The sequence below is a fragment of the Diuraphis noxia genome, unplaced genomic scaffold (genome assembly GCF_037042655.1).
Source record: "Diuraphis noxia isolate RWA-SAM2 unplaced genomic scaffold, SU_Dnox_SAM2 contig0012, whole genome shotgun sequence".
Lineage (NCBI taxonomy): Eukaryota > Metazoa > Arthropoda > Insecta > Hemiptera > Aphididae > Diuraphis > Diuraphis noxia.
The window spans coordinates 905,831-929,134 of record NW_028301722.1 but is presented as its reverse complement, the minus strand read 5'-3'; positions in this window follow the sequence as shown (position 1 = coordinate 929,134).

Below are 23,304 nucleotides of genomic sequence, written 5' to 3'. Positions count from 1 at the left end.
CGATATTTAGCGGATTCATCACCCGTATTTCAAAATTTTTTTACGACCTTTTATATTCACCCAAATGTATTGTAAACACGTGTTTTAGATGTAAAATTATGTGAACTTAACGATAAAAATATAAAAAGTATGATTAGTTCAATACAAATGACTGTAAACGATATTAGCGGAATTATCACCATTTTTTACCCAATTTTTTCCCAAATTTTTTTTCTATTTTTTGTATTCACCCAAATATATTGTAAAGACGTGTTTTAGATGTAAAATAATGTGAACTTAACGATAAAAATATAAAAAGTATGATTAGTTCAATACAAATGACTTTAATCGATATTTAGCGAAATTATCACCATTTTTTACCAAATTTTTTCCCAAATTTTTTTTCTTGTATTCACCCAAATGTATTGTAAAGACGTGTTTTAGATGTAAAATAATGTGGACTTAACGATAAAAATATAAAAAGTATGATTAGTTCAATACAAATGACTTTAATCGATATTTAGCGAAATTATCACCATTTTTTACCAAATTTTTTCCCAAATTTTTTCCCAAATTTTTTTTCTATTTTTTGTATTCACCCAAATGTATTGTAAACACGTGTTTTAGATGTAAAATAATGTGAACTTAACGTTAAAAATATAAAAAGTATGATTAGTTTAATAGAAATGACTTAAGACGATATTTAGCGGATTCATCACCCGTATTTCAAAATTTTTTTACGACATTTTATATTCACCCAAATGTATTGTAAAGACGTGTTTTAGATGTAAAATTATGTGAACTTAACGATAAAAATATAAAAAGTATGATTAGATCAATACAAATGACTTTAAACGATATTTAGCGGAATTATCACCATTTTTTACCCAATTTTTTCCCAAATTTTTTTTCTATTTTTTGTATTCACCCAAATGTATTGTAAAGACGTGTTTTAGATGTAAAATAATGTGAACTTAACGATAAAAATATAAAAAGTATGATTAGTTCAATACAAATGACTTTAATCGATATTTAGCAAAATTATCACCATTTTTTACCAAATTTTTTCCCAAATTTTTTTTCTATTTTTTGTATTCACCCAAATGTATTGTAAAGACGTGTTTTAGATGTAAAATAATGTGGACTTAACGATAAAAATATAAAAAGTATGATTAGTTCAATACAAATGACTTTAAACGATATTTAGCGGAATTATCACCATTTTTTACCCAATTTTTTCCCAAATTTTTTTTCTATTTTTTGTATTCACCCAAATGTATTGTAAAGACGTGTTTTAGATGTAAAATAATGTGGACTTAACGATAAAAATATAATAAGTATGATTAGTTCAATACAAATGACTTTAAACGATATTTAGCGGAATTATCACCATTTTTTACCAAATTTTTTTTCTATTTTTTGTATTCACCCAAATGTATTGTAAACACGTGTTTTAGATGTAAAATAATGTGAACTTAACGTTAAAAATATAAAAAGTATGATTAGTTTAATAGAAATGACTTAAGACGATATTTAGCGGATTCATCACCCGTATTTCAAAATTTTTTTACGACCTTTTATATTCACCCAAATGTATTGTAAAGACGTGTTTTAGATGTAAAATAATGTGAACTTAACGATAAAAATATAAAAAGTATGATTAGTTCAATACAAATGACTTTAATCGATATTTAGCGAAATTATCACCATTTTTTACCAAATTTTTTCCCAAATTTTTTTTCTATTTTTTGTATTCACCCAAATGTATTGTAAACACGTGTTTTAGATGTAAAATAATGTGAACTTAACGTTAAAAATATAAAAATTATGATTAGTTAAATAGAAATGACTTCAGACGATATTTAGCGGATTCATCACCTGTATATCAAAATTTTTTTACGACCTTTTATATTCACCCAAATGTATTGTAAAGACGTGTTTTAGATGTAAAATAATGTGAACTTAACGATAAAAATATAAAAAGTATGATTAGTTCAATACAAATGACTTTAATCGATATTTAGCGGAATTATCACCATTTTTTACCCAATTTTTTCCCAAATTTTTTTCTATTTTTTGTATTCACCCAAATGTATTGTAAAGACGTGTTTTAGATGTAAAATTATGTGAACTTAACGATAAAAATATAAAAAGTATGATTAGTTCAATACAAATGACTTTAAACGATATTAAGCGGAATTATCACCATTTTTTACCAAATTTTTTTTCTATTTTTTGTATTCACCCAAATGTATTGTAAAGACGTGTTTTAGATGTAAAATAATGTGAACTTAACGATAAAAATATAAAAAGTATGATTAGTTCAATACAAATGACTTTAAACGATATTTAGCGGAATTATCACCATTTTTTACCAAATTTTTTTTCTATTTTTTGTATTCACCCAAATGTATTGTAAACACGTGTTTTAGATGTAAAATAATGTGAACTTAACGTTAAAAATATAAAAAGTATGATTAGTTTAATAGAAATGACTTAAGACGATATTTAGCGGATTCATCACCCGTATTTCAAAATTTTTTTACGACCTTTTATATTCACCCAAATGTATTGTAAAGACGTGTTTTAGATGTAAAATAATGTGAACTTAACGATAAAAATATAAAAAGTATGATTAGTTCAATACAAATGACTTTAATCGATATTTAGCGAAATTATCACCATTTTTTACCAAATTTTTTCCCAAATTTTTTTTCTATTTTTTGTATTCACCCAAATGTATTGTAAACACGTGTTTTAGATGTAAAATAATGTGAACTTAACGTTAAAAATATAAAAAGTATGATTAGTTAAATAGAAATGACTTCAGACGATATTTAGCGGATTCATCACCTGTATTTCAAAATTTTTTTACGACCTTTTATATTCACCCAAATGTATTGTAAAGACGTGTTTTAAATGTAAAATAATGTGGACTTAACGATAAAAATATAAAAAGTATGATTAGTGCAATACAAATGACTTTAAACGATATTTAGCGGAATTATCACCATTTTTTACCCAATTTTATCCCAAATTTTTTTTCTATTTTTTGTATTCACCCAAATGTATTGTAAAGACGTGTTTTAGATGTAAAATAATGTGAACTTAACGATAAAAATATAAAAAGTATGATTAGTTCAATACAAATGACTTTAATCGATATTTAGCGAAATTATCACCATTTTTTACCAAATTTTTTCCCAAATTTTTTTTCTATTTTTTGTATTCACCCAAATGTATTGTAAACACGTGTTTTAGATGTAAAATAATGTGAACTTAACGTTAAAAATATAAAAAGTATGATTAGTTTAATAGAAATGACTTAAGACGATATTTAGCGGATTCATCACCCGTATTTCAAAATTTTTTTACGACCTTTTATATTCACCCAAATGTATTGTAAACACGTGTTTTAGATGTAAAATTATGTGAACTTAACGATAAAAATATAAAAAGTATGATTAGTTCAATACAAATGACTGTAAACGATATTAGCGGAATTATCACCATTTTTTACCCAATTTTTTCCCAAATTTTTTTTCTATTTTTTGTATTCACCCAAATATATTGTAAAGACGTGTTTTAGATGTAAAATAATGTGAACTTAACGATAAAAATATAAAAAGTATGATTAGTTCAATACAAATGACTTTAATCGATATTTAGCGAAATTATCACCATTTTTTACCAAATTTTTTCCCAAATTTTTTTTCTATTTTTTGTATTCACCCAAATGTATTGTAAACACGTGTTTTAGATGTAAAATAATGTGAACTTAACGTTAAAAATATAAAAAGTATGATTAGTTTAATAGAAATGACTTAAGACGATATTTAGCGGATTCATCACCCGTATTTCAAAATTTTTTTACGACATTTTATATTCACCCAAATGTATTGTAAAGACGTGTTTTAGATGTAAAATTATGTGAACTTAACGATAAAAATATAAAAAGTATGATTAGATCAATACAAATGACTTTAAACGATATTTAGCGGAATTATCACCATTTTTTACCCAATTTTTTCCCAAATTTTTTTTCTATTTTTTGTATTCACCCAAATGTATTGTAAAGACGTGTTTTAGATGTAAAATAATGTGAACTTAACGATAAAAATATAAAAAGTATGATTAGTTCAATACAAATGACTTTAATCGATATTTAGCAAAATTATCACCATTTTTTACCAAATTTTTTCCCAAATTTTTTTTCTATTTTTTGTATTCACCCAAATGTATTGTAAAGACGTGTTTTAGATGTAAAATAATGTGGACTTAACGATAAAAATATAAAAAGTATGATTAGTTCAATACAAATGACTTTAAACGATATTTAGCGGAATTATCACCATTTTTTACCCAATTTTTTCCCAAATTTTTTTTCTATTTTTTGTATTCACCCAAATGTATTGTAAAGACGTGTTTTAGATGTAAAATAATGTGGACTTAACGATAAAAATATAATAAGTATGATTAGTTCAATACAAATGACTTTAAACGATATTTAGCGGAATTATCACCATTTTTTACCAAATTTTTTTTCTATTTTTTGTATTCACCCAAATGTATTGTAAACACGTGTTTTAGATGTAAAATAATGTGAACTTAACGTTAAAAATATAAAAAGTATGATTAGTTTAATAGAAATGACTTAAGACGATATTTAGCGGATTCATCACCCGTATTTCAAAATTTTTTTACGACCTTTTATATTCACCCAAATGTATTGTAAACACGTGTTTTAGATGTAAAATTATGTGAACTTAACGATAAAAATATAAAAAGTATGATTAGTTCAATACAAATGACTGTAAACGATATTAGCGGAATTATCACCATTTTTTACCCAATTTTTTCCCAAATTTTTTTTCTATTTTTTGTATTCACCCAAATGTATTGTAAAGACGTGTTTTAGTTGTAAAATAATGTGAACTTAACGATAAAAATATAAAAAGTATGATTAGTTCAATACAAATGACTTTAATCGATATTTAGCGAAATTATCACCATTTTTTACCAAATTTTTTCCCAAATTTTTTTTCTATTTTTTGTATTCACCCAAATGTATTGTAAAGACGTGTTTTAGATGTAAAATAATGTGGACTTAACGATAAAAATATAAAAAGTATGATCAGTTCAATACAAATGACTTTAAACGATATTTAGCGGAATTATCACCATTTTTTACCAAATTTTTATTCTATTTTTTCTATTCACCCAAATGTATTGTAAACACGTGTTTTAGATGTAAAATAATGTGAACTTAACGTTAAAAATATAAAAAGTATGATTAGTTTAATAGAAATGACTTAAGACGATATTTAGCGGATTCATCACCCGTATTTCAAAATTTTTTTACGACCTTTTATATTCACCCAAATGTATTGTAAAGACGTGTTTTAGATGTAAAATAATGTGAACTTAACGATAAAAATATAAAAAGTATGATTAGTTCAATACAAATGACTTTAATCGATATTTAGCGAAATTATCACCATTTTTTACCAAATTTTTTCCCAAATTTTTTTTCTATTTTTTGTATTCACCCAAATGTATTGTAAACAAGTGTTTTAGATGTAAAATATTGTGAACTTAACGTTAAAAATATAAAAAGTATGGTTAGTTTAATAGAAATGACTTAAGACGATATTTAGAGGATTCATCACCCGTATTTCAAAATTTTTTTACGACCTTTTATATTCACCCAAATGTATTGTAAAGACGTGTTTTAGATGTAAAATAATGTAAACTTAACGTTAAAATATAAAAAGTATTATTAGTTCAATACAAATGACTTTAATCGATATTTAGCGAAATTATCACCATTTTTTACCAAATTTTTTCCCAAATTTTTTTTCTATTTTTTGTATTCACCCAAATGTATTGTAAAGACGTGTTTTAGATGTAAAATAATGTGAACTTAACGATAAAAATATAAAAAGTATGATTAGTTCAATACAAATGACTTTAATCGATATTTAGCGAAATTATCACCATTTTTTACCAAATTTTTTCCCAAATTTTTTTTCTATTTTTTGTATTCACCCAAATGTATTGTAAAGACGTGTTTTAGATGTAAAATAATGTGGACTTAACGATAAAAATATAAAAAGTATGATTAGTTCAATACAAATGACTTTAATCGATATTTAGCGAAATTATCACCATTTTTTACCAAATTTTTTCCCAAATTTTTTCCCAAATTTTTTTTCTATTTTTTGTATTCACCCAAATGTATTGTAAACACGTGTTTTAGATGTAAAATAATGTGAACTTAACGTTAAAAATATAAAAAGTATGATTAGTTTAATAGAAATGACTTAAGACGATATTTAGCGGATTCATCACCCGTATATCAAAATTTTTTTACGACATTTTATATTCACCCAAATGTATTGTAAAGACGTGTTTTAGATGTAAAATTATGTGAACTTAACGATAAAAATATAAAAAGTATGATTAGATCAATACAAATGACTTTAAACGATATTTAGCGGAATTATCACCATTTTTTACCCAATTTTTTCCCAAATTTTTTTTCTATTTTTTGTATTCACCCAAATGTATTGTAAAGACGTGTTTTAGATGTAAAATAATGTGAACTTAACGATAAAAATATAAAAAGTATGATTAGTTCAATACAAATGACTTTAATCGATATTTAGCAAAATTATCACCATTTTTTACCAAATTTTTTCCCAAATTTTTTTTCTATTTTTTGTATTCACCCAAATGTATTGTAAAGACGTGTTTTAGATGTAAAATAATGTGGACTTAACGATAAAAATATAAAAAGTATGATTAGTTCAATACAAATGACTTTAAACGATATTTAGCGGAATTATCACCATTTTTTACCCAATTTTTTCCCAAATTTTTTTTCTATTTTTTGTATTCACCCAAATGTATTGTAAAGACGTGTTTTAGATGTAAAGTAATGTGGACTTAACGATAAAAATATAATAAGTATGATTAGTTCAATACAAATGACTTTAAACGATATTTAGCGGAATTATCACCATTTTTTACCAAATTTTTTTTCTATTTTTTGTATTCACCCAAATGTATTGTAAACACGTGTTTTAGATGTAAAATAATGTGAACTTAACGTTAAAAATATAAAAAGTATGATTAGTTTAATAGAAATGACTTAAGACGATATTTAGCGGATTCATCACCCGTATTTCAAAATTTTTTTACGACCTTTTATATTCACCCAAATGTATTGTAAACACGTGTTTTAGATGTAAAATTATGTGAACTTAACGATAAAAATATAAAAAGTATGATTAGTTCAATACAAATGACTGTAAACGATATTAGCGGAATTATCACCATTTTTCACCCAATTTTTTCCCAAATTTTTTTTCTATTTTTTGTATTCACCCAAATGTATTGTAAAGACGTGTTTTAGTTGTAAAATAATGTGAACTTAACGATAAAAATATAAAAAGTATGATTAGTTCAATACAAATGACTTTAATCGATATTTAGCGAAATTATCACCATTTTTTACCAAATTTTTTCCCAAATTTTTTTTCTATTTTTTGTATTCACCCAAATGTATTGTAAAGACGTGTTTTAGATGTAAAATAATGTGGACTTAACGATAAAAATATAAAAAGTATGATCAGTTCAATACAAATGACTTTAAACGATATTTAGCGGAATTATCACCATTTTTTACCAAATTTTTATTCTATTTTTTCTATTCACCCAAATGTATTGTAAACACGTGTTTTAGATGTAAAATAATGTGAACTTAACGTTAAAAATATAAAAAGTATGATTAGTTTAATAGAAATGACTTAAGACGATATTTAGCGGATTCATCACCCGTATTTCAAAATTTTTTTACGACCTTTTATATTCACCCAAATGTATTGTAAAGACGTGTTTTAGATGTAAAATAATGTGAACTTAACGATAAAAATATAAAAAGTATGATTAGTTCAATACAAATGACTTTAATCGATATTTAGCGAAATTATCACCATTTTTTACCAAATTTTTTCCCAAATTTTTTTTCTATTTTTTGTATTCACCCAAATGTATTGTAAACAAGTGTTTTAGATGTAAAATATTGTGAACTTAACGTTAAAAATATAAAAAGTATGGTTAGTTTAATAGAAATGACTTAAGACGATATTTAGAGGATTCATCACCCGTATTTCAAAATTTTTTTACGACCTTTTATATTCACCCAAATGTATTGTAAAGACGTGTTTTAGATGTAAAATAATGTAAACTTAACGTTAAAATATAAAAAGTATGATTAGTTCAATACAAATGACTTTAATCGATATTTAGCGAAATTATCACCATTTTTTACCAAATTTTTTCCCAAATTTTTTTTCTATTTTTTGTATTCACCCAAATGTATTGTAAAGACGTGTTTTAGATGTAAAATAATGTGAACTTAACGATAAAAATATAAAAAGTATGATTAGTTCAATACAAATGACTTTAATCGATATTTAGCGAAATTATCACCATTTTTTACCAAATTTTTTCCCAAATTTTTTTTCTATTTTTTGTATTCACCCAAATGTATTGTAAAGACGTGTTTTAGATGTAAAATAATGTGGACTTAACGATAAAAATATAAAAAGTATGATTAGTTCAATACAAATGACTTTAATCGATATTTAGCGAAATTATCACCATTTTTTACCAAATTTTTTCCCAAATTTTTTCCCAAATTTTTTTTCTATTTTTTGTATTCACCCAAATGTATTGTAAACACGTGTTTTAGATGTAAAATAATGTGAACTTAACGTTAAAAATATAAAAAGTATGATTAGTTTAATAGAAATGACTTAAGACGATATTTAGCGGATTCATCACCCGTATTTCAAAATTTTTTTACGACATTTTATATTCACCCAAATGTATTGTAAAGACGTGTTTTAGATGTAAAATTATGTGAACTTAACGATAAAAATATAAAAAGTATGATTAGATCAATACAAATGACTTTAAACGATATTTAGCGGAATTATCACCATTTTTTACCCAATTTTTTCCCAAATTTTTTTTCTATTTTTTGTATTCACCCAAATGTATTGTAAAGACGTGTTTTAGATGTAAAATAATGTGAACTTAACGATAAAAATATAAAAAGTATGATTAGTTCAATACAAATGACTTTAATCGATATTTAGCAAAATTATCACCATTTTTTACCAAATTTTTTCCCAAATTTTTTTTCTATTTTTTGTATTCACCCAAATGTATTGTAAAGACGTGTTTTAGATGTAAAATAATGTGGACTTAACGATAAAAATATAAAAAGTATGATTAGTTCAATACAAATGACTTTAAACGATATTTAGCGGAATTATCACCATTTTTTACCCAATTTTTTCCCAAATTTTTTTTCTATTTTTTGTATTCACCCAAATGTATTGTAAAGACGTGTTTTAGATGTAAAATAATGTGGACTTAACGATAAAAATATAATAAGTATGATTAGTTCAATACAAATGACTTTAAACGATATTTAGCGGAATTATCACCATTTTTTACCAAATTTTTTTTCTATTTTTTGTATTCACCCAAATGTATTGTAAACACGTGTTTTAGATGTAAAATAATGTGAACTTAACGTTAAAAATATAAAAAGTATGATTAGTTTAATAGAAATGACTTAAGACGATATTTAGCGGATTCATCACCCGTATTTCAAAATTTTTTTACGACCTTTTATATTCACCCAAATGTATTGTAAACACGTGTTTTAGATGTAAAATTATGTGAACTTAACGATAAAAATATAAAAAGTATGATTAGTTCAATACAAATGACTGTAAACGATATTAGCGGAATTATCACCATTTTTTACCCAATTTTTTCCCAAATTTTTTTTCTATTTTTTGTATTCACCCAAATGTATTGTAAAGACGTGTTTTAGTTGTAAAATAATGTGAACTTAACGATAAAAATATAAAAAGTATGATTAGTTCAATACAAATGACTTTAATCGATATTTAGCGAAATTATCACCATTTTTTACCAAATTTTTTCCCAAATTTTTTTTCTATTTTTTGTATTCACCCAAATGTATTGTAAAGACGTGTTTTAGATGTAAAATAATGTGGACTTAACGATAAAAATATAAAAAGTATGATCAGTTCAATACAAATGACTTTAAACGATATTTAGCGGAATTATCACCATTTTTTACCAAATTTTTATTCTATTTTTTCTATTCACCCAAATGTATTGTAAACACGTGTTTTAGATGTAAAATAATGTGAACTTAACGTTAAAAATATAAAAAGTATGATTAGTTTAATAGAAATGACTTAAGACGATATTTAGCGGATTCATCACCCGTATTTCAAAATTTTTTTACGACCTTTTATATTCACCCAAATGTATTGTAAAGACGTGTTTTAGATGTAAAATAATGTGAACTTAACGATAAAAATATAAAAAGTATGATTAGTTCAATACAAATGACTTTAATCGATATTTAGCGAAATTATCACCATTTTTTACCAAATTTTTTCCCAAATTTTTTTTCTATTTTTTGTATTCACCCAAATGTATTGTAAACAAGTGTTTTAGATGTAAAATATTGTGAACTTAACGTTAAAAATATAAAAAGTATGGTTAGTTTAATAGAAATGACTTAAGACGATATTTAGAGGATTCATCACCCGTATTTCAAAATTTTTTTACGACCTTTTATATTCACCCAAATGTATTGTAAAGACGTGTTTTAGATGTAAAATAATGTGGACTTAACGATAAAAATATAAAAAGTATGATTAGTTCAATACAAATGACTGTAAACGATATTAGCGGAATTATCACCATTTTTTACCCAATTTTTTCCCAAATTTTTTTTCTATTTTTTTATTCACCCAAATGTATTGTAAATACGTGTTTTAGATGTAAAATAATTTGAACTTAACGTTAAAAATATAAAAAGTATGATTAGTTTAATAGAAATGACTTAAGACGATATTTAGCGGAATTATCACCATTTTTGACCAAATTTTTTTTCTATTTTTTCTATTCACCCAAATGTATTGTTAAGGCGTGTTTTAGATGTAAAATAATGTGAACTTAACGTTAAAAATATAAAAAGTATGATTAGTTTAATAGAAATGACTTAAGACGATATTTAGCGGATTCATCACCTGTATTTCAAAATTTTTTTACGACCTTTTATATTCACCCAAATGTATTGTAAAGACGTGCTTTAGATGTAAAATAATTTGGACTTAACGATAAAAATATAAAAAGTATGATTAGTTCAATACAAATGACTTTAAACGATATTTAGCGGAATTATCACCATTTTTTACCAAATTTTTTTTCTATTTTTTGTATTCACCCAAATGTATTGTAGACACGTGTTTTAGATGTAAAATTATGTGAACGTAACGATAAAAATATAAAAAGTATGATTAGTTCAATACAAATGACTTTAAACGATATTTTGCGGATTCATCACCCGTATTTCAAAATTTTTTTACGACCTTTTATATTCACCCAAATGTATTGTAAAGACGTGTTTTAGATGTAAAATTATGTGAACGTAACGATAAAAATATAAAAAGTATGATTAGTTCAATACAAATGACTTTAATCGATATTTAGCGAAATTATCACCATTTTTTACCAAATTTTTTCCCAAATTTTTTTTCTATTTTTTGTATTCACCCAAATGTATTGTAAAGACGTGTTTTAGATGTAAAATAATGTGAACTTAACGATAAAAATATAAAAAGTATGATTAGTTCAATACAAATGACTTTAATCGATATTTAGCGAAATTATCACCATTTTTTACCAAATTTTTTCCCATATTTTTTTTCTATTTTTTGTATTCACCCAAATGTATTGTAGACACGTGTTTTAGATGTAAAATTATGTGAACGTAACGATAAAAATATAAAAAGTATGATTAGTTCAATACAAATGACTTTAAACGATATTTAGCGGAATTATCACCATTTTTTACCCAATTTTTTCCCAAATTTTTTTTCTATTTTTTTATTCACCCAAATGTATTGTAAATACGTGTTTTAGATGTAAAATAGTTTGAACTTAACGTTAAAAATATAAAAAGTATGATTAGTTTAATAGAAATGACTTAAGACGATATTTAGCAGATTCATCACCCGTATTTCAAAATTTTTTTACGACCTTTTATATTCACCCAAATGTATTGTAAAGACGTGTTTTAGATGTAAAATAATGTAAACTTAACGTTAAAATATAAAAAGTATGATTAGTTTAATAGAAATGACTTAAGACGATATTTAGCGGATTCATCACCTGTATTTCAAAATTTTTTTACGACCTTTTATATTCACCCAAATGTATTGTAAACACGTGTTTTAGATGTAAAATTATGTGAACTTAACGATAAAAATATAAAAAGTATGATTAGTTCAATACAAATGACTGTAAACGATATTAGCGGAATTATCACCATTTTTTACCCAATTTTTTCCCAAATTTTTTTTCTATTTTTTGTATTCACCCAAATGTATTGTAAAGACGTGTTTTAGATGTAAAATAATGTGAACTTAACGATAAAAATATAAAAAGTATGATTAGTTCAATACAAATGACTTTAATCGATATTTAGCGAAATTATCACCATTTTTTACCAAATTTTTTCCCAAATTTTTTTTCTATTTTTTGTATTCACCCAAATGTATTGTAAAGACGTGTTTTAGATGTAAAATAATGTGAACTTAACGATAAAAATATAAAAAGTATGATTAGTTCAATACAAATGACTTTAATCGATATTTAGCGAAATTATCACCATTTTTTACCAAATTTTTTCCCAAATTTTTTTTCTATTTTTTGTATTCACCCAAATGTATTGTAGACACGTGTTTTAGATGTAAAATTATGTGAACGTAACGATAAAAATATAAAAAGTATGATTAGTTCAATACAAATGACTTTAAACGATATTTAGCGGAATTATCACCATTTTTTACCCAATTTTTTCCCAAATTTTTTTTCTATTTTTTTATTCACCCAAATGTATTGTAAATACGTGTTTTAGATGTAAAATAATTTGAACTTAACGTTAAAAATATAAAAAGTATGATTAGTTTAATAGAAATGACTTAAGACGATATTTAGCGGAATTATCACCATTTTTGACCAAATTTTTTTTCTATTTTTTCTATTCACCCAAATGTATTGTTAAGGCGTGTTTTAGATGTAAAATAATGTGAACTTAACGTTAAAAATATAAAAAGTATGATTAGTTTAATAGAAATGACTTAAGACGATATTTAGCGGATTCATCACCTGTATTTCAAAATTTTTTTACGACCTTTTATATTCACCCAAATGTATTGTAAAGACGTGCTTTAGATGTAAAATAATTTGGACTTAACGATAAAAATATAAAAAGTATGATTAGTTCAATACAAATGACTTTAAACGATATTTAGCGGAATTATCACCATTTTTTACCAAATTTTTTTTCTATTTTTTGTATTAACCCAAATGTATTGTAGACACGTGTTTTAGATGTAAAATTATGTGAACGTAACGATAAAAATATAAAAAGTATGATTAGTTCAATACAAATGACTTTAAACGATATTTAGCGGAATTATCACCATTTTTTACCAAATTTTTTCCCAAATTTTTTTTCTATTTTTTGTATTCACCCAAATGTATTGTAAACAAGTGTTTTAGATGTAAAATAATGTGAACTTAACGTTAAAAATATAAAAAGTATGGTTAGTTTAATAGAAATGACTTAAGACGATATTTAGCGGATTCATCACCCGTATTTCAAAATTTTTTTACGACCTTTTATATTCACCCAAATGTATTGTAAAGACGTGTTTTAGATGTAAAATAATGTAAACTTAACGTTAAAATATAAAAAGTATGATTAGTTCAATACAAATGACTTTAAACGATATTTAGCGGAATTATCACCATTTTTTACCCAATTTTTTCCCAAATTTTTTTTCTATTTTTTGTATTCACCCAAATGTATTGTAAATACGTGTTTTAGATGTAAAATAATGTGAACTTAACGATAAAAATATAAAAAGTATGATTAGTTCAATACAAATGACTTTAATCGATATTTAGCGAAATTATCACCATTTTTTACCAAATTTTTTCCCAAATTTTTTTTCTATTTTTTGTATTCACCCAAATGTATTGTAGACACGTGTTTTAGATGTAAAATAATGTGAACTTAACGTTAAAAATATAAAAAGTATGATTAGTTTAATAGAAATGACTTAAGACGATATTTAGCGGATTCATCACCTGTATTTCAAAATTTTTTTACGACCTTTTATATTCACCCAAATGTATTGTAAAGACGTGTTTTAGAAGTAAAATAATGTGGACTTAACGATAAAAATATAAAAAGTATGATTAGTTCAATACAAATGACTTTAAACGATATTTAGCGGAATTATCACCATTTTTTACCAAATTTTTTCCCAAATTTTTTTTCTATTTTTTGTATTCACCCAAATGTATTGTAAACACGTGTTTTAGATGTAAAATAATGTGAACTTAACGTTAAAAATATAAAAAGTATGATTAGTTTAATAGAAATGACTTAAGACGATATTTAGCGGATTCATCACCTGTATTTCAAAATTTTTTTACGACCTTTTATATTCACCCAAATGTATTGTAAAGACGTGTTTTAGATGTAAAATAATGTGAACTTAACGTTAAAAATATAAAAAGTATGATTAGTTTAATAGAAATGACTTAGGACGATATTTAGCGGATTCATCACCTGTATTTCAAAATTTTTTTACGACCTTTTATATTCATCCAAATGTATTGTAAAGACGTGTTTTAGATGTAAAATTATGTGAACTTAACGATAAAAATGTAAAAAGTATGATTAGTTTAATAGAAATGACTTAGGACGATATTTAGCGGATTCATCACCTGTATTTCAAAATTTTTTTACGACCTTTTATATTCACCCAAATGTATTGTAAAGACGTGTTTTAGATGTAAAATAATGTGAACTTAACGTTAAAAATGTAAAAAGTATGATTAGTTTAATAGAAATGACTTAGGACGATATTTAGCGGATTCATCACCTGTATTTCAAAATTTTTTTACGACCTTTTATATTCACCCAAATGTATTGTAAAGACGTGTTTTAGATGTAAAATAATGTGAACTTAACGATAAAAATATAAAAAGTATGATTAGTTCAATACAAATGACTTTAATCGATATTTAGCGAAATTATCACCATTTTTTACCAAATTTTTTCCCAAATTTTTTTTCTATTTTTTGTATTCACCCAAATGTATTGTAAACAAGTGTTTTAGATGTAAAATATTGTGAACTTAACGTTAAAAATATAAAAAGTATGGTTAGTTTAATAGAAATGACTTAAGACGATATTTAGAGGATTCATCACCCGTATTTCAAAATTTTTTTACGACCTTTTATATTCACCCAAATGTATTGTAAAGACGTGTTTTAGATGTAAAATAATGTGGACTTAACGATAAAAATATAAAAAGTATGATTAGTTCAATACAAATGACTGTAAACGATATTAGCGGAATTATCACCATTTTTTACCCAATTTTTTCCCAAATTTTTTTTCTATTTTTTTATTCACCCAAATGTATTGTAAATACGTGTTTTAGATGTAAAATAATTTGAACTTAACGTTAAAAATATAAAAAGTATGATTAGTTTAATAGAAATGACTTAAGACGATATTTAGCGGAATTATCACCATTTTTGACCAAATTTTTTTTCTATTTTTTCTATTCACCCAAATGTATTGTTAAGGCGTGTTTTAGATGTAAAATAATGTGAACTTAACGTTAAAAATATAAAAAGTATGATTAGTTTAATAGAAATGACTTAAGACGATATTTAGCGGATTCATCACCTGTATTTCAAAATTTTTTTACGACCTTTTATATTCACCCAAATGTATTGTAAAGACGTGCTTTAGATGTAAAATAATTTGGACTTAACGATAAAAATATAAAAAGTATGATTAGTTCAATACAAATGACTTTAAACGATATTTAGCGGAATTATCACCATTTTTTACCAAATTTTTTTTCTATTTTTTGTATTCACCCAAATGTATTGTAGACACGTGTTTTAGATGTAAAATTATGTGAACGTAACGATAAAAATATAAAAAGTATGATTAGTTCAATACAAATGACTTTAAACGATATTTTGCGGATTCATCACCCGTATTTCAAAATTTTTTTACGACCTTTTATATTCACCCAAATGTATTGTAAAGACGTGTTTTAGATGTAAAATTATGTGAACGTAACGATAAAAATATAAAAAGTATGATTAGTTCAATACAAATGACTTTAATCGATATTTAGCGAAATTATCACCATTTTTTACCAAATTTTTTCCCAAATTTTTTTTCTATTTTTTGTATTCACCCAAATGTATTGTAAAGACGTGTTTTAGATGTAAAATAATGTGAACTTAACGATAAAAATATAAAAAGTATGATTAGTTCAATACAAATGACTTTAATCGATATTTAGCGAAATTATCACCATTTTTTACCAAATTTTTTCCCATATTTTTTTTCTATTTTTTGTATTCACCCAAATGTATTGTAGACACGTGTTTTAGATGTAAAATTATGTGAACGTAACGATAAAAATATAAAAAGTATGATTAGTTCAATACAAATGACTTTAAACGATATTTAGCGGAATTATCACCATTTTTTACCCAATTTTTTCCCAAATTTTTTTTCTATTTTTTTATTCACCCAAATGTATTGTAAATACGTGTTTTAGATGTAAAATAGTTTGAACTTAACGTTAAAAATATAAAAAGTATGATTAGTTTAATAGAAATGACTTAAGACGATATTTAGCAGATTCATCACCCGTATTTCAAAATTTTTTTACGACCTTTTATATTCACCCAAATGTATTGTAAAGACGTGTTTTAGATGTAAAATAATGTAAACTTAACGTTAAAATATAAAAAGTATGATTAGTTTAATAGAAATGACTTAAGACGATATTTAGCGGATTCATCACCTGTATTTCAAAATTTTTTTACGACCTTTTATATTCACCCAAATGTATTGTAAACACGTGTTTTAGATGTAAAATTATGTGAACTTAACGATAAAAATATAAAAAGTATGATTAGTTCAATACAAATGACTGTAAACGATATTAGCGGAATTATCACCATTTTTTACCCAATTTTTTCCCAAATTTTTTTTCTATTTTTTGTATTCACCCAAATGTATTGTAAAGACGTGTTTTAGATGTAAAATAATGTGAACTTAACGATAAAAATATAAAAAGTATGATTAGTTCAATACAAATGACTTTAATCGATATTTAGCGAAATTATCACCATTTTTTACCAAATTTTTTCCCAAATTTTTTTTCTATTTTTTGTATTCACCCAAATGTATTGTAAAGACGTGTTTTAGATGTAAAATAATGTGAACTTAACGATAAAAATATAAAAAGTATGATTAGTTCAATACAAATGACTTTAATCGATATTTAGCGAAATTATCACCATTTTTTACCAAATTTTTTCCCAAATTTTTTTTCTATTTTTTGTATTCACCCAAATGTATTGTAGACACGTGTTTTAGATGTAAAATTATGTGAACGTAACGATAAAAATATAAAAAGTATGATTAGTTCAATACAAATGACTTTAAACGATATTTAGCGGAATTATCACCATTTTTTACCCAATTTTTTCCCAAATTTTTTTTCTATTTTTTTATTCACCCAAATGTATTGTAAATACGTGTTTTAGATGTAAAATAATTTGAACTTAACGTTAAAAATATAAAAAGTATGATTAGTTTAATAGAAATGACTTAAGACGATATTTAGCGGAATTATCACCATTTTTGACCAAATTTTTTTTCTATTTTTTCTATTCACCCAAATGTATTGTTAAGGCGTGTTTTAGATGTAAAATAATGTGAACTTAACGTTAAAAATATAAAAAGTATGATTAGTTTAATAGAAATGACTTAAGACGATATTTAGCGGATTCATCACCTGTATTTCAAAATTTTTTTACGACCTTTTATATTCACCCAAATGTATTGTAAAGACGTGCTTTAGATGTAAAATAATTTGGACTTAACGATAAAAATATAAAAAGTATGATTAGTTCAATACAAATGACTTTAAACGATATTTAGCGGAATTATCACCATTTTTTACCAAATTTTTTTTCTATTTTTTGTATTAACCCAAATGTATTGTAGACACGTGTTTTAGATGTAAAATTATGTGAACGTAACGATAAAAATATAAAAAGTATGATTAGTTCAATACAAATGACTTTAAACGATATTTAGCGGAATTATCACCATTTTTTACCAAATTTTTTCCCAAATTTTTTTTCTATTTTTTGTATTCACCCAAATGTATTGTAAACAAGTGTTTTAGATGTAAAATAATGTGAACTTAACGTTAAAAATATAAAAAGTATGGTTAGTTTAATAGAAATGACTTAAGACGATATTTAGCGGATTCATCACCCGTATTTCAAAATTTTTTTACGACCTTTTATATTCACCCAAATGTATTGTAAAGACGTGTTTTAGATGTAAAATAATGTAAACTTAACGTTAAAATATAAAAAGTATGATTAGTTCAATACAAATGACTTTAAACGATATTTAGCGGAATTATCACCATTTTTTACCCAATTTTTTCCCAAATTTTTTTTCTATTTTTTGTATTCACCCAAATGTATTGTAAATACGTGTTTTAGATGTAAAATAATGTGAACTTAACGATAAAAATATAAAAAGTATGATTAGTTCAATACAAATGACTTTAATCGATATTTAGCGAAATTATCACCATTTTTTACCAAATTTTTTCCCAAATTTTTTTTCTATTTTTTGTATTCACCCAAATGTATTGTAGACACGTGTTTTAGATGTAAAATAATGTGAACTTAACGTTAAAAATATAAAAAGTATGATTAGTTTAATAGAAATGACTTAAGACGATATTTAGCGGATTCATCACCTGTATTTCAAAATTTTTTTACGACCTTTTATATTCACCCAAATGTATTGTAAAGACGTGTTTTAGAAGTAAAATAATGTGGACTTAACGATAAAAATATAAAAAGTATGATTAGTTCAATACAAATGACTTTAAACGATATTTAGCGGAATTATCACCATTTTTTACCAAATTTTTTCCCAAATTTTTTTTCTATTTTTTGTATTCACCCAAATGTATTGTAAACACGTGTTTTAGATGTAAAATAATGTGAACTTAACGTTAAAAATATAAAAAGTATGATTAGTTTAATAGAAATGACTTAAGACGATATTTAGCGGATTCATCACCTGTATTTCAAAATTTTTTTACGACCTTTTATATTCACCCAAATGTATTGTAAAGACGTGTTTTAGATGTAAAATAATGTGAACTTAACGTTAAAAATATAAAAAGTATGATTAGTTTAATAGAAATGACTTAGGACGATATTTAGCGGATTCATCACCTGTATTTCAAAATTTTTTTACGACCTTTTATATTCATCCAAATGTATTGTAAAGACGTGTTTTAGATGTAAAATTATGTGAACTTAACGATAAAAATGTAAAAAGTATGATTAGTTTAATAGAAATGACTTAGGACGATATTTAGCGGATTCATCACCTGTATTTCAAAATTTTTTTACGACCTTTTATATTCACCCAAATGTATTGTAAAGACGTGTTTTAGATGTAAAATAATGTGAACTTAACGTTAAAAATGTAAAAAGTATGATTAGTTTAATAGAAATGACTTAGGACGATATTTAGCGGATTCATCACCTGTATTTCAAAATTTTTTTACGACCTTTTATATTCACCCAAATGTATTGTAAAGACGTGTTTTAGATGTAAAATAATGTGAACTTAACGATAAAAATATAAAAAGTATGATTAGTTCAATACAAATGACTTTAATCGATATTTAGCGAAATTATCACCATTTTTTACCAAATTTTTTTTCTATTTTTTGTATTCACCCAAATGTATTGTAAACAAGTGTTTTAGATGTAAAATAATGTGAACTTAACGTTAAAAATATAAAAAGTATGATTAGTTTAATAGAAATGACTTAAGACGATATTTAGCGGATTCATCACCCGTATTTCAAAATTTTTTTACGACCTTTTATATTCACCCAAATGTATTGTAAAGACGTGTTTTAGATGTAAAATAATGTAAACTTAACGTTAAAATATAAAAAGTATGATTAGTTTAATAGAAATGACTTAAGACGATATTTAGCGGATTCATCACCTGTATTTCAAAATTTTTTTACGACCTTTTATATTCACCCAAATGTATTGTAAACACGTGTTTTAGATGTAAAATTATGTGAACTTAACGATAAAAATATAAAAAGTATGATTAGTTCAATACAAATGACTGTAAACGATATTAGCGGAATTATCACCATTTTTTACCCAATTTTTTCCCAAATTTTTTTTCTATTTTTTGTATTCACCCAAATGTATTGTAAAGACGTGTTTTAGATGTAAAATAATGTGAACTTAACGATAAAAATATAAAAAGTATGATTAGTTCAATACAAATGACTTTAATCGATATTTAGCGAAATTATCACCATTTTTTACCAAATTTTTTCCCAAATTTTTTTTCTATTTTTTGTATTCACCCAAATGTATTGTAAAGACGTGTTTTAGATGTAAAATAATGTGAACTTAACGATAAAAATATAAAAAGTATGATTAGTTCAATACAAATGACTTTAATCGATATTTAGCGAAATTATCACCATTTTTTACCAAATTTTTTCCCAAATTTTTTTTCTATTTTTTGTATTCACCCAAATGTATTGTAGACACGTGTTTTAGATGTAAAATTATGTGAACGTAACGATAAAAATATAAAAAGTATGATTAGTTCAATACAAATGACTTTAAACGATATTTAGCGGAATTATCACCATTTTTTACCCAATTTTTTCCCAAATTTTTTTTCTATTTTTTTATTCACCCAAATGTATTGTAAATACGTGTTTTAGATGTAAAATAATTTGAACTTAACGTTAAAAATATAAAAAGTATGATTAGTTTAATAGAAATGACTTAAGACGATATTTAGCGGAATTATCACCATTTTTGACCAAATTTTTTTTCTATTTTTTCTATTCACCCAAATGTATTGTTAAGGCGTGTTTTAGATGTAAAATAATGTGAACTTAACGTTAAAAATATAAAAAGTATGATTAGTTTAATAGAAATGACTTAAGACGATATTTAGCGGATTCATCACCTGTATTTCAAAATTTTTTTACGACCTTTTATATTCACCCAAATGTATTGTAAAGACGTGCTTTAGATGTAAAATAATTTGGACTTAACGATAAAAATATAAAAAGTATGATTAGTTCAATACAAATGACTTTAAACGATATTTAGCGGAATTATCACCATTTTTTACCAAATTTTTTTTCTATTTTTTGTATTAACCCAAATGTATTGTAGACACGTGTTTTAGATGTAAAATAATGTGAACTTAACGTTAAAAATGTAAAAAGTATGATTAGTTTAATAGAAATGACTTAGGACGATATTTAGCGGATTCATCACCTGTATTTCAAAATTTTTTTACGACCTTTTATATTCACCCAAATGTATTGTAAAGACGTGTTTTAGATGTAAAATAATGTGAACTTAACGATAAAAATATAAAAAGTATGATTAGTTCAATACAAATGACTTTAATCGATATTTAGCGAAATTATCACCATTTTTTACCAAATTTTTTTTCTATTTTTTGTATTCACCCAAATGTATTGTAAACAAGTGTTTTAGATGTAAAATAATGTGAACTTAACGTTAAAAATATAAAAAGTATGATTAGTTTAATAGAAATGACTTAAGACGATATTTAGCGGATTCATCACCTGTATTTCAAAATTTTTTACGACCTTTTATATTCACCCAAATGTATTGTAAAGACGTGTTTTAGATGTAAAATAATGCGAACTTAACGATAAAAATATAAAAAGTATGATTAGTTCAATACAAATGACTTTAAACGATATTTAGCGGAATTATCACCATTTTTTACCAAATTTTTTCCCAAATTTTTTTTCTATTTTTTGTATTCACCCAAATGTAATGTAAATACGTGTTTTAGATGTAAAATAATGTGAACTTAACGATAAAAATATAAAAAGTATGATTAGTTCAATACAAATGACTTTAATCGATATTTAGCGAAATTATCACCATTTTTTACCAAATTTTTTCCCAAATTTTTTTTCTATTTTTTGTATTCACCCAAATGTATTGTAAAGACGTGTTTTAGATGTAAAATAATGTGGACTTAACGATAAAAATATAAAAAGTATGATTAGTTCAATACAAATGACTTTAAACGATATTATAGCGGAATTATCACCATTTTTTACCAAATTTTTTTTCTATTTTTTGTATTCACCCAAATGTATTGTAAAGACGTGTTTTAGATGTAAAATAATGTGAACTTAACGTTAAAAATGTAAAAAGTATGATAAGTTTAATAGAAATGACTTAGGACGATATTTAGCGGATTCATCACCTGTATTTCAAAATTTTTTTACGACCTTTTATATTCACCCAAATGTATTGTAAAGACGTGTTTTAGATGTAAAATAATGTGAACATAACGATAAAAATATAAAAAGTATGATTAGTTCAATACAAATGACTTTAATCGATATTTAGCGAAATTATCACAATTTTTTACCAAATTTTTTCCCAAATTTTTTTTCTATTTTTTGTATTCACCCAAATGTATTGTAAACAAGTGTTTTAGATGTAAAATAATGTGAACTTTACGTTAAAAATATAAAAAGTATGATTAGTTTAATAGAAATGACTTAAGACGATATTTAGCGGATTCATCAACCGTATTTCAAAATTTTTTTACGACATTTTATATTCACCCAAATGTATTGTAAAGACGTGTTTTAGATGTAAAATAATGTAAACCTAACGTTAAAATATAAAAAGTATGATTAGTTTAATAGAAATGACTTAAGACGATATTTAGCGGATTCATCACCTGTATTTCAAAATTTTTTTACGACCTTTTATATTCACCCAAATGTATTGTAAACACGTGTTTTAGATGTAAAATTATGTGAACTTAACGATAAAAATATAAAAAGTATGATTAGTTCAATACAAATGACTTTAATCGATATTTAGCGAAATTATCACCATTTTTTACAAAATTTTTTCCCAAATTTTTTTTCTATTTTTTGTATTCACCCAAATGTATTGTAAAGACGTGTTTTAGAT